We start from the raw sequence: 11,865 nt of genomic DNA, 5'->3' as shown, positions 1-11,865 counted from the left end.
TTTAAAATCTCGTTTTTTTTTTGCCTTTTATGGAAATTAGTGAAGGCATCGCATCAAAGGTGCGCACCTCGCTGCCCACCTTGGTGTGCTCCGAGGTGCCCACCACGGTGCGCAACGCCGGTGCGAACCCGGGAGCGCCCCGATGTGTGCTCCAAGGTGCGGCGTGCACGAAGTCGGACCCCGGTTTGCCCCGGGTGCGCACCTCGCGTGCACCTTGGTGCGCACACCTTGGCTGGGTTGCGCGGCCTGGTGGGCACCATGGTGCGCACCAAGGAGCGCTCCGAAGTGTGCTCCAAGGTGCGGCGTGCACGAAGTCGGAGCCCGGTTTGCCCCGGGTACGCACCTTCGCCGGGGTGGGCACCTCGGCTGGGTTGCGCGCCCTGGTGCGCACCAAGGAGCGCTCCGAAGTGTGCTCCAAGGTGCGGCGTGCACGAAGTCGGAGCCCGGTTTGCCCCGGGTGCGCACCTCGCGTGCACCTTCGGCGGGGTTGCGCGCCCTGGTGGGCACCATGGTGCGCACCAAGGAGCGCTCCGAAGTGTGCTCCAAGGTGCGGCGTGCACGAAGTCGGAGCCCGGTTTGCCCCGGGTGCGCACCTCGCGTGCACCTTCGGCGGGGTTGCGCGCCCTGGTGGGCACCATGGTGCGCACCAAGGAGCGCTCCGAAGTGTGCTCCAAGGTGCGGCGTGCACGAAGTCGGAGCCCGGTTTGCCCCGGGTGCGCACCTCGCGTGCACCTTCGCCGCGGTGGGCACCATGGCGTGCACGAAGTCGGAGCCCGGTTTGCCCCGGGTGCGCACCTCGCGTGCACCTTCGCCGGGGTGGGCACCTCGGCTGGGTTGCGCGCCCTGGTGCGCACCAAGGAGCGCTCCGAAGTGTGCTCCAAGGTGCGGCGTGCACGAAGTCGGAGCCCGGTTTGCCCCGGGTGCGCACCTCGCGTGCACCTTCGCCAGGGTGGGCACCTCGGTGCGCACACCTTCTCAATGTTTTCTTGCCTTTTCTGGAAATTGGTGAAGGCAGCGCATCAAAGGTGCGCACCTCGGTGTGCTCCGAGGTGCGAACCCGAGAGCGCTCCGAGGTGCCCACGAAGTCGAAAGTCGGGTTAATTGCATTGTTTTCCCCGGGTGCGCTCCGAGGTGCGCAACATCGGCGCGCACCAAGGAGGGCTCCGAAGTGTGCTCCAAGGTGCGCACGATGGCGTGCACCTCTGGTGCGCACGATTCGGAGCTCGGTTTGACCGGGGTGCGCACACCTTGGCTGGGTTGCGCACCTTTTGTGCGCTCCAAGGTGCGCACGAAGTCGGAGCTCGGTTTGCCCCGGGTGCGCACCTTCGCCAGGGTGCGCACCTTGATGCGCACGCCTTGGCTGGGCTGCGCACCTTGGTGGGCGCCATGGTGCGCACCTTTCGTGCGCTCCAAGGTGCGCACGAAGTCGGAGCTCGGTTTGCCCCGGGTGCGCACCTTGGTGGGCGCCATGGTGCACTCCGAGGTGCCCAAGATTGGTGCGCACCAAGGAGCGCTCCGAAGTGCGCTCCAAGGTGCGCGCGAAGTCGAAAGTTGGGTTAATTGTCCGGTTTGCCTCGGGTGCGCACCTTGCGTGCACCTTCGCCAGGGTGGGCGCCTTGGTGCGCACACCTTGGCTGGGCTGCGCACACCTTGGCACCCGCGTTTCCTTCATTTTAAATTTTTTTTTTTTACAATCTCTCAAGTGGGAAATTCTATAATCTCAACTTTTTTTGCCTTTTCAGGAAACTTTTGAATGGAGCGCATCATTGGTGCGCTCCGAAGTGTGCTCCAAAGCTCTCTCCAGCTGCGTGCACCTGCCCCGGCCGCGCACCCGGCCCCGCCCAGCTTCGCTCACCTGTCCCGGGCGTCTGGTGCGGAACCTTAGAGTAAGAAACATCACCGTGCACCTTGGCCAACGTGCACGACTCGACCGAGCGCGCACTGGCCGAGGTGCACACCGATTTCACCTGGGTGCGCGCGCAGCACCTCGGGCGCACCGGGGTGCGCGCACAACGCCCGGGTTGCACCGTGGCCTGTGTGCTCGGGGCGCCTCGGGTGCGCGCTCGGTGTCGCCCCCGCGCGCGCGGTAGTGCGGGCAGCGCACCCCGGCCCGGCCCGGCCCCGACGAGAACGCAAACGGGCAAAAGGTTTATTCAAATAGCATTGCGATGCCCGGCGAAAAACTAAAAAAGGGTGCAACACCGGGACTTCCCGGGAGGTCACCCATCCCAGTACTACTCCGGCCCAAGCGCGCTTAACTGCGGAGTTCTGATGGGATCCGGTGCACTAACGCTGGTATGATCGCACCCGTTATGAGCTTGTCGCAGTGTGTACTTAGCAAACCGTGACCCACGTGCGAATCCACCCCGGCCACCCACCCCCGTCGAGGTGCACACCCTCCCTCGCGAAGTGCGCCCCGTTCGCCAAGTGTGAGCCCTGCCCGGGTGCGCGCACCTTGCTAGGGCGTCGGGTGTGCACCCGGCCCGGCCTACGTGCGTGCACCTGTAGGGGGCGTCGTGTGCGTGCAGTGTCCCGTCTGCAACGCGGTGCCCACACACCACCTCGGGCGCAACGACCTGCGCTCACATGTGGGCCGAGTGCACCTTGGTGCATGTTCGGGGCGCCTCGGGTGCACGCTCGATCTTGCCCCGGTGCACCAAGGCGCTCGGTTTGCCCCGGGTGCGCACTTGGTGCAAGGTGGGCACCCAAAATAGGGATCAAGCACCAAAACACAAGTTTCGGGATGCAAAATGGGACCCAAGGACCACAAATGCGTTCCAAGACCCATGATGGGTCCACGAGAACAAAAATGTGTTCCGAGACTTAATAAACAAATATTGGGTTTTAGGAGAAGAAACATGCTCTGATGCCCAAAACGAGAATCGACCCCGAAAAGGCCACAGGCCAAAAGTGGGATGCGAGACAAAAAAAAATGGGACCCGAGGACCAAAATTGGGTTCCCAGGTCGAAGACAGGGCAACCGGACAAGAAACGACCTCTAAGGCTCGAAATGAGTCCCGACGACTAAAACTTGACAAGAAGCACCCATCAGGCACCCAACTCGACACCCATGGGATGCCGACCCACCCGGGCTTCCACCTAGCACACCTTGGCACCCACCCACCCTCGCACCCAACCTCGCACCCAACTTAGCACCTTTGAACCCACATTGGCACTCACCCTGACCCTGGCACCTTGGAACCCACATTGGCACTCACCTTGACCCTGGCACCCACCTTTGCACTCACCTTGGGACCCACCCTGGCTCCCACCTCGGCACCCACCCAGACACCCACCTTGGTTCCTTGGCACCCACCTTGGATCCTTGGCACCCACCCCGACACCCACCTTGGCACGCAACTTGGCTACTTGCCACCCACCTTGGCTCCTTGACGCCCACCCCGACAACCACCCCGTGACCTACCCTGGCTAGGGTTGGTGCACACCCACCCTGGTGCCCACCTTGGCACCCACCCTATGACCCACCTTGGCACGCACCTTAGTACCCACCCCGTTACCCACCCTAGGACCCACCCCGTGACCCACCTTGGCCAGGGTGGGTGCCTTGGTGCGCACAACTTGCCTGGGCTGCACACCAGGGCGGGCTCAAGATGGCACCCGCGTTCCGTTTTTTTCACTATCTTTCAAAACGGAAATTTTAAAATCTCATTTTTTTCTTTTTTTTGCCTTTTCTGGAAATTAGTGAAGGCAGCGCATCAAAGGTGCGCAATGCTGGTGCGAACCCGGGAGCGCTCCGATGTGTGCTCCAAGGTGCGGCGTGCACGAAGTCCGAGCCCGGTTTGCCCCGGGTGCGCACCTCGCGTGCACCTTCGCCGGGGTGAGCACCTTGGCTGGGTTGCGCGCCCTGGTGCGTACCAAGGAGCGCTCTGAAGTGTGCTCCAAGGTGCGGCGTGCACGAAGTCGGAGCCCGGTTTGCCCCGGGTGTGCACCTCGGGTGCGCACCTCGCGTGCACCTTCGCTGCGGTGGGCACCTTGGCTGGGTTGCGCGCCTTGGTGGGCACCATGCAGTGCACGAAGTCGGAGCCCGGTTTGCCCCGGGCGCGCACCTCCGCCAGGGTGGGCACCTTGGTGCGCACAACTTGCCTGGGCTGCGCATCAGGAAGGGCTCAAGATGGCACCCGCGTTCCGTTTTTTTCACTATCTTTCAGAACGGAAATTTTAAAATATCGTTTTTTTTTGCCTTTTCTGGAAATTAGTGAAGGCAGCGCATCAAAGGTGCGCAACGCTGGTGCGAACCTGGGAGCGCTCCGATGTGTGCTCCAAGGTGCGGCGTGCACGAAGTCGGAGCCCGGTTTGCCTCGGGTGCGCCCTGGTGGGCACCATGGTGCGCACCAAGGAGCGCTCCGAAGTGTGCTCCAAGGTGCGGCCTGCACGAAGTCGGAGCCCGGTTTGCCCCGGGTGTGCACCTCGGGTGGGCACCTTGGTGCGCATGCCTTGCCTGGGCTGCGCACCAGGGCGGGCTCAAGATGGCACCCGCGTTCCTTTTTTTTCACTATCTTTCAAAACGGAAATTTTAAAATCTCATTTTTTTTTGCCTTTTTCTGGAAATTAGTGAAGGCAGCGCATCAAAGGTGCGCACCTCGCTGCCCACCACGGTGCGCAACGCCGGTGGGCACCCGGGAGTGCTTCGAAGTGTGCTCCAAGGTGCTGCGTGCACGTTGTCGGAGCCCGGTTTGCCCCGGGTGCGCACCTCGCGTGCACCTTCGTCGGGGTGGGCACCTTGGCTTGGTTTGCCCCGGCTGCGCTCCGAAGCGGGGTTATTGGAGCGCCGCCTCTTTTTTTGTCGGAGCGTTTGGTGGGGTTTCTCGCATTGGCTCTTCCGAGGCCCGGTTGCCACCCTGGCGCGCACGAAGTCGGAAGTAGGGTTAATTGCCCGGGTGCGCACCTTTGCCAGGGTGGCACCTTACCTGGGCTGCGCACCAGGGCGGGCTCAAGATGGCACGCGCGTTCCGTTTTTTTCACTATCTTTCAAAACGGAAATTTTAAAATCTCCTTTTTTTTTTGCCTTTTCTGGAAATTAGTGAAGGCAGCGCATCAAAGGTGCGCACCTCGCTGCCCACCTTGGTGTGCTCTGAGGTGCGCACCCGGGAGCGCTACGAAGTGTGCTCCAAGGTGCGGCGTGCACGTTGTCGGAGCCCGGTTTGCCCCGGGTGCGCACCTCGCCTGCACCTTGGCCGGGGTGGGCACCTTGGCTGGGTTTGCCCAGGGTGCGCTCCGAAGCGGGGTTACTGGAGCGCCCCCTCTTTTTTTGTCAGAGAGTTTGGTGGGGTTTCTCGCATTGGCTCTTCCCAGGCCCGGTTGTTGGGTGCGCTCCCACCCTGGCGCGCGCGAAGTTGGAAGTTGGGTTAATTGCCCGGGCGCGCACCTTCGCCAGGGTGGGCACCTTGGTGCGCAAACCTTGGCTGGGCTGCGCACCAGGGCGGGCTCAAGATGGCACCAGCATTCCCTTTTTCTCACTATCTTTCAAAACGGAAATTTTAAAATCTCGTTTTTTTTTTGCCTTTTATGGAAATTAGTGAAGGCATCGCATCAAAGGTGCGCACCTCGCTGCCCACCTTGGTGTGCTCCGAGGTGCCCACCACGGTGCGCAACGCCGGTGCGAACCCGGGAGCGCCCCGATGTGTGCTCCAAGGTGCGGCGTGCACGAAGTCGGACCCCGGTTTGCCCCGGGTGCGCACCTCGCGTGCACCTTGGTGCGCACACCTTGGCTGGGTTGCGCGGCCTGGTGGGCACCATGGTGCGCACCAAGGAGCGCTCCGAAGTGTGCTCCAAGGTGCGGCGTGCACGAAGTCGGAGCCCGGTTTGCCCCGGGTGCGCACCTTCGCCGCGGTGGGCACCATGGCGTGCACGAAGTCGGAGCCCGGTTTGCCCCGGGTGCACACCTCGCGTGCACCTTCGCCGGGGTGGGCACCTCGGCTGGGTTGCGCGCCCTGGTGCGCACCAAGGAGCGCTCTGAAGTGTGCTCCAAGGTGCGGCGTGCACGAAGTCGGAGCCCGGTTTGCCCCGGGTGTGCACCTCGCGTGCACCTTCGCTGCGGTGGGCACCTTGGCTGGGTTGCGCGCCTTGGTGGGCACCATGCAGTGCACGAAGTCGGAGCCCGGATTGCCCCGGGCGCGCACCTCCGCCAGGGTGGGCACCTTGGTGCGCACAACTTGCCTGGGCTGCGCACCAGGAAGGGCTCAAGATGGCACCCGCGTTCCGTTTTTTTCACTATCTTTCAGAACGGAAATTTTAAAATCTCGTTTTTTTTTGCCTTTTCTTGAAATTAGTGAAGGCAGCGCATCAAAGGTGCGCAACGCTGGTGCGAACCTGGGAGCGCTCCGATGTGTGCTCCAAGGTGCGGCGTGCACGAAGTCGGACCCCGGTTTGCCCCGGGTGCGCACCTCGCGTGCACCTTGGTGCGCACACCTTGGCTGGGTTGCGCGCCCTGGTGGGCACCATGGTGCGCACCAAGGAGCGCTCCGAAGTGTGCTCCAAGGTGCGGCGTGCACGAAGTCGGAGCCCGGTTTGCCCCGGGTGCGCACCTCGCATGCACCTTCGCCGCGGTGGGCACCATGGCGTGCACGAAGTCGGAGCCCGGTTTGCCCCGGGTGCGCACCTCGCGTGCACCTTCGCCGGGGTGGGCACCTTGGTGTGCAGACCTTGGCTGGGTTGCGCGCCCTGGTGGGCACCATGGTGCGCACCAAGGAGCGCTCCGAAGTGTGCTCCAAGGTGCGGCCTGCACGAAGTCGGAGCCCGGTTTGCCCCGGGTGTGCACCTCGGGTGGGCACCTTGGTGCGCATGCCTTGCCTGGGCTGCGCACCAGGGCGGGCTCAAGATGGCACCCGCGTTCCTTTTTTTTCACTATCTTTCAAAACGGAAATTTTAAAATCTCATTTTTTTTTGCCTTTTTCTGGAAATTAGTGAAGGCAGCGCATCAAAGGTGCGCACCTCGCTGCCCACCACGGTGCGCAACGCCGGTGGGCACCCGGGAGTGCTTCGAAGTGTGCTCCAAGGTGCTGCGTGCACGTTGTCGGAGCCCGGTTTGCCCCGGGTGCGCACCTCGCGTGCACCTTCGTCGGGGTGGGCACCTTGGCTGGGTTTGCCCCGGCTGCGCTCCGAAGCGGGGTTATTGGAGCGCCGCCTCTTTTTTTGTCGGAGCGTTTGGTGGGGTTTCTCGCATTGGCTCTTCCGAGGCCCGGTTGCCACCCTGGCGCGCACGAAGTCGGAAGTAGGGTTAATTGCCCGGGTGCGCACCTTTGCCAGGGTGGGCACCTTACCTGGGCTGCGCACCAGGGCGGGCTCAAGATGGCACGCGCGTTCCGTTTTTTTCACTATCTTTCAAAACGGAAATTTTAAAATCTCCTTTTTTTTTTGCCTTTTCTGGAAATTAGTGAAGGCAGCGCATCAAAGGTGCGCACCTCGCTGCCCACCTTGGTGTGCTCTGAGGTGCGCACCCGGGAGCGCTACGAAGTGTGCTCCAAGGTGCGGCGTGCACGTTGTCGGAGCCTGGTTTGCCCCGGGTGCGCACCTCGCCTGCACCTTGGCCGGGGTGGGCACCTTGGCTGGGTTTGCCCAGGGTGCGCTCCGAAGCGGGGTTACTGGAGCGCCCCCTCTTTTTTTGTCAGAGCGTTTGGTGGGGTTTCTCGCATTGGCTCTTCCCAGGCCCGGTTGTTGGGTGCGCTCCCACCCTGGCGCGCGCGAAGTTGGAAGTTGGATTAATTGCCCGGGCGCGCACCTTCGCCAGGGTGGGCACCTTGGTGCGCACACCTTGGCTGGGCTGCGCACCAGGGCGGGCTCAAGATGGCACCAGCATTCCCTTTTTCTCACTATCTTTCAAAACGGAAATTTTAAAATCTCGTTTTTTTTTTGCCTTTTATGGAAATTAGTGAAGGCATCGCATCAAAGGTGCGCACCTCGCTGCCCACCTTGGTGTGCTCCGAGGTGCCCACCACGGTGCGCAACGCCGGTGCGAACCCGGGAGCGCCCCGATGTGTGCTCCAAGGTGCGGCGTGCACGAAGTCGGACCCCGGTTTGCCCCGGGTGCGCACCTCGCGTGCACCTTGGTGCGCACACCTTGGCTGGGTTGCGCGGCCTGGTGGGCACCATGGTGCGCACCAAGGAGCGCTCCGAAGTGTGCTCCAAGGTGCGGCGTGCACGAAGTCGGAGCCCGGTTTGCCCCGGGTACGCACCTCGCGTGCACCTTCGCCGGGGTGGGCACCTCGGCTGGGTTGCGCGCCCTGGTGCGCACCAAGGAGCGCTCCGAAGTGTGCTCCAAGGTGCGGCGTGCACGAAGTCGGAGCCCGGTTTGCCCCGGGTGCGCACCTTCGCCGCGGTGCGCACCATGGCGTGCACGAAGTCGGAGCCCGGTTTGCCCCGGGTGCGCACCTCGCGTGCACCTTCGGCGGGGTTGCGCGCCCTGGTGGGCACCATGGTGCGCACCAAGGAGCGCTCCGAAGTGTGCTCCAAGGTGCGGCGTGCACGAAGTCGGAGCCCGGTTTGCCCCGGGTGCGCACCTCGCGTGCACCTTCGGCGGGGTTGCGCGCCCTGGTGGGCACCATGGTGCGCACCAAGGAGCGCTCCGAAGTGTGCTCCAAGGTGCGGCGTGCACGAAGTCGGAGCCCGGTTTGCCCCGGGTGCGCACCTCGCGTGCACCTTCGCCGCGGTGGGCACCATGGCGTGCACGAAGTCGGAGCCCGGTTTGCCCCGGGTGCGCACCTCGCGTGCACCTTCGCCGGGGTGGGCACCTCGGCTGGGTTGCGCGCCCTGGTGCGCACCAAGGAGCGCTCCGAAGTGTGCTCCAAGGTGCGGCGTGCACGAAGTCGGAGCCCGGTTTGCCCCGGGTGCGCACCTCGCGTGCACCTTCGCCAGGGTGGGCACCTCGGTGCGCACACCTTCTCAATGTTTTCTTGCCTTTTCTGGAAATTGGTGAAGGCAGCGCATCAAAGGTGCGCACCTCGGTGTGCTCCGAGGTGCGAACCCGAGAGCGCTCCGAGGTGCCCACGAAGTCGAAAGTCGGGTTAATTGCATTGTTTTCCCCGGGTGCGCTCCGAGGTGCGCAACATCGGCGCGCACCAAGGAGGGCTCCGAAGTGTGCTCCAAGGTGCGCACGATGGCGTGCACCTCTGGTGCGCACGATTCGGAGCTCGGTTTGACCGGGGTGCGCACACCTTGGCTGGGTTGCGCACCTTTTGTGCGCTCCAAGGTGCGCACGAAGTCGGAGCTCGGTTTGCCCCGGGTGCGCACCTTCGCCAGGGTGCGCACCTTGATGCGCACGCCTTGGCTGGGCTGCGCACCTTGGTGGGCGCCATGGTGCGCACCTTTCGTGCGCTCCAAGGTGCGCACGAAGTCGGAGCTCGGTTTGCCCCGGGTGCGCACCTTGGTGGGCGCCATGGTGCACTCCGAGGTGCCCAAGATTGGTGCGCACCAAGGAGCGCTCCGAAGTGCGCTCCAAGGTGCGCGCGAAGTCGAAAGTTGGGTTAATTGTCCGGTTTGCCTCGGGTGCGCACCTTGCGTGCACCTTCGCCAGGGTGGGCGCCTTGGTGCGCACACCTTGGCTGGGCTGCGCACACCTTGGCACCCGCGTTTCCTTCATTTTAAATTTTTTTTTTTTACAATCTCTCAAGTGGGAAATTCTATAATCTCAACTTTTTTTGCCTTTTCAGGAAACTTTTGAATGGAGCGCATCATTGGTGCGCTCCGAAGTGTGCTCCAAAGCTCTCTCCAGCTGCGTGCACCTGCCCCGGCCGCGCACCCGGCCCCGCCCAGCTTCGCTCACCTGTCCCGGGCGTCTGGTGCGGAACCTTAGAGTAAGAAACATCACCGTGCACCTTGGCCAACGTGCGCGACTCGACCGAGCGCGCACTGGCCGAGGTGCACACCGATTTCACCTGGGTGCGCGCGCAGCACCTCGGGCGCACCGGGGTGCGCGCACAACGCCCGGGTTGCACCGTGGCCTGTGTGCTCGGGGCGCCTCGGGTGCGCGCTCGGTGTCGCCCCCGCGCGCGCGGTAGTGCGGGCAGCGCACCCCGGCCCGGCCCGGCCCCGACGAGAACGCAAACGGGCAAAAGGTTTATTCAAATAGCATTGCGACGCCCGGCGAAAAACTAAAAAAGGGTGCAACACCGGGACTTCCCGGGAGGTCACCCATCCCAGTACTACTCCGGCCCAAGCGCGCTTAACTGCGGAGTTCTGATGGGATCCGGTGCACTAATGCTGGTATGATCGCACCCGTTATGAGCTTGTCGCAGTGTGTACTTAGCAAACCGCGACCCACGTGCGAATCCACCCCGGCCACCCACCCCCGTCGAGGTGCACACCCTCCCTCGCGAAGTGCGCCCCGTTCGCCAAGTGTGAGCCCTGCCCGGGTGCGCGCACCTTGCTAGGGCGTCGGGTGTGCACCCGGCCCGGCCTACGTGCGTGCACCTGGAGGGGGCGTCGTGTGCGTGCAGTGTCCCGTCTGCAACGCGGTGCCCACACACCACCTCGGGCGCAACGACCTGCGCTCACATGTGGGCCGAGTGCACCTTGGTGCATGTTCGGGGCGCCTCGGGTGCACGCTCGATCTTGCCCCGGTGCACCAAGGCGCTCGGTTTGCCCCGGGTGCGCACTTGGTGCAAGGTGGGCACCCAAAATAGGGATCAAGCACCAAAACACAAGTTTCGGGATGCAAAATGGGACCCAAGGACCACAAATGCGTTCCAAGACCCATGATGGGTCCACGAGAACAAAAATGTGTTCCGAGACTTAATAAACAAATATTGGGTTTTAGGAGAAGAAACATGCTCTGATGCCCAAAACGAGAATCGACCCCGAAAAGGCCACAGGCCAAAAGTGGGATGCGAGACAAAAAAAAATGGGACCCGAGGACCAAAATTGGGTTCCCAGGTCGAAGACAGGGCAACCGGACAAGAAACGACCTCTAAGGCTCGAAATGAGTCCCGACGACTAAAACTTGACAAGAAGCACCCATCAGGCACCCAACTCGACACCCATGGGATGCCGACCCACCCGGGCTTCCACCTAGCACACCTTGGCACCCACCCACCCTCGCACCCAACCTCGCACCCAACTTAGCACCTTTGAACCCACATTGGCACTCACCCTGACCCTGGCACCTTGGAACCCACATTGGCACTCACCTTGACCCTGGCACCCACCTTTGCACTCACCTTGGGACCCACCCTGGCTCCCACCTCGGCACCCACCCAGACACCCACCTTGGTTCCTTGGCACCCACCTTGGATCCTTGGCACCCACCCCGACACCCACCTTGGCACGCAACTTGGCTACTTGCCACCCACCTTGGCTCCTTGACGCCCACCCCGACAACCACCCCGTGACCTACCCTGGCTAGGGTTGGTGCACACCCACCCTGGTGCCCACCTTGGCACCCACCCTATGACCCACCTTGGCACGCACCTTAGTACCCACCCCGTTACCCACCCTAGGACCCACCCCGTGACCCACCTTGGCCAGGGTGGGTGCACCCACCCTGGTGCCCACCTTGGCACCCACCCATCCTAGCACCCAGCCTGTGACCGGGCTTGGAACCCAACCTTGCACCCGCACCCGTCTTGGCCAGTGTGGGTGCGCACCCATCCTGGCACCCACGTTGTGACACACCCTTTAACCCACGCACCCTAGCACCCACGTTGGCACCCACCTTGGAACCCAACCTAGCAACTTGGCACCCACCCCGTGACCCACCTTGGCATCCACCATAGCAGTCGCCGACTTGGCACCCACCTCGGCACCCACCTTGACACTTGTGGACCCACCTTGCCACTCACCCTAGCATCGACCCATCCTAGCACCCACCCTGGCACCTTTGCACCCTAGCACTCACCCATCCTAGCACCTAAC

At 63.0% G+C, this 11,865-nt stretch overlaps 2 non-coding genes across 2 annotated transcripts; both read right to left on the bottom strand.

Moving 5' to 3' along the window:
* Positions 1-2,190: 2,190 nt before the first annotated feature.
* LOC131871096 (5S ribosomal RNA) lies at positions 2,191-2,309 on the bottom strand. Its single transcript, XR_009369381.1, has one exon. It is a non-coding gene; the product is annotated as a 5S ribosomal RNA (ribosomal RNA).
* Positions 2,310-10,113: 7,804 nt separating this feature from the next.
* LOC131871079 (5S ribosomal RNA) lies at positions 10,114-10,232 on the bottom strand. Its single transcript, XR_009369364.1, has one exon. It is a non-coding gene; the product is annotated as a 5S ribosomal RNA (ribosomal RNA).
* Positions 10,233-11,865: the final 1,633 nt, after the last annotated feature.

This window comes from Cryptomeria japonica, unplaced genomic scaffold, assembly GCF_030272615.1.
Source record: "Cryptomeria japonica unplaced genomic scaffold, Sugi_1.0 HiC_scaffold_369, whole genome shotgun sequence".
Classification (NCBI taxonomy): Eukaryota; Viridiplantae; Streptophyta; class Pinopsida; order Cupressales; family Cupressaceae; genus Cryptomeria; species Cryptomeria japonica.
The sequence above is the reverse complement of the archived record's forward strand: the minus strand, read 5'-3'. Positions and strand labels throughout refer to the sequence as shown.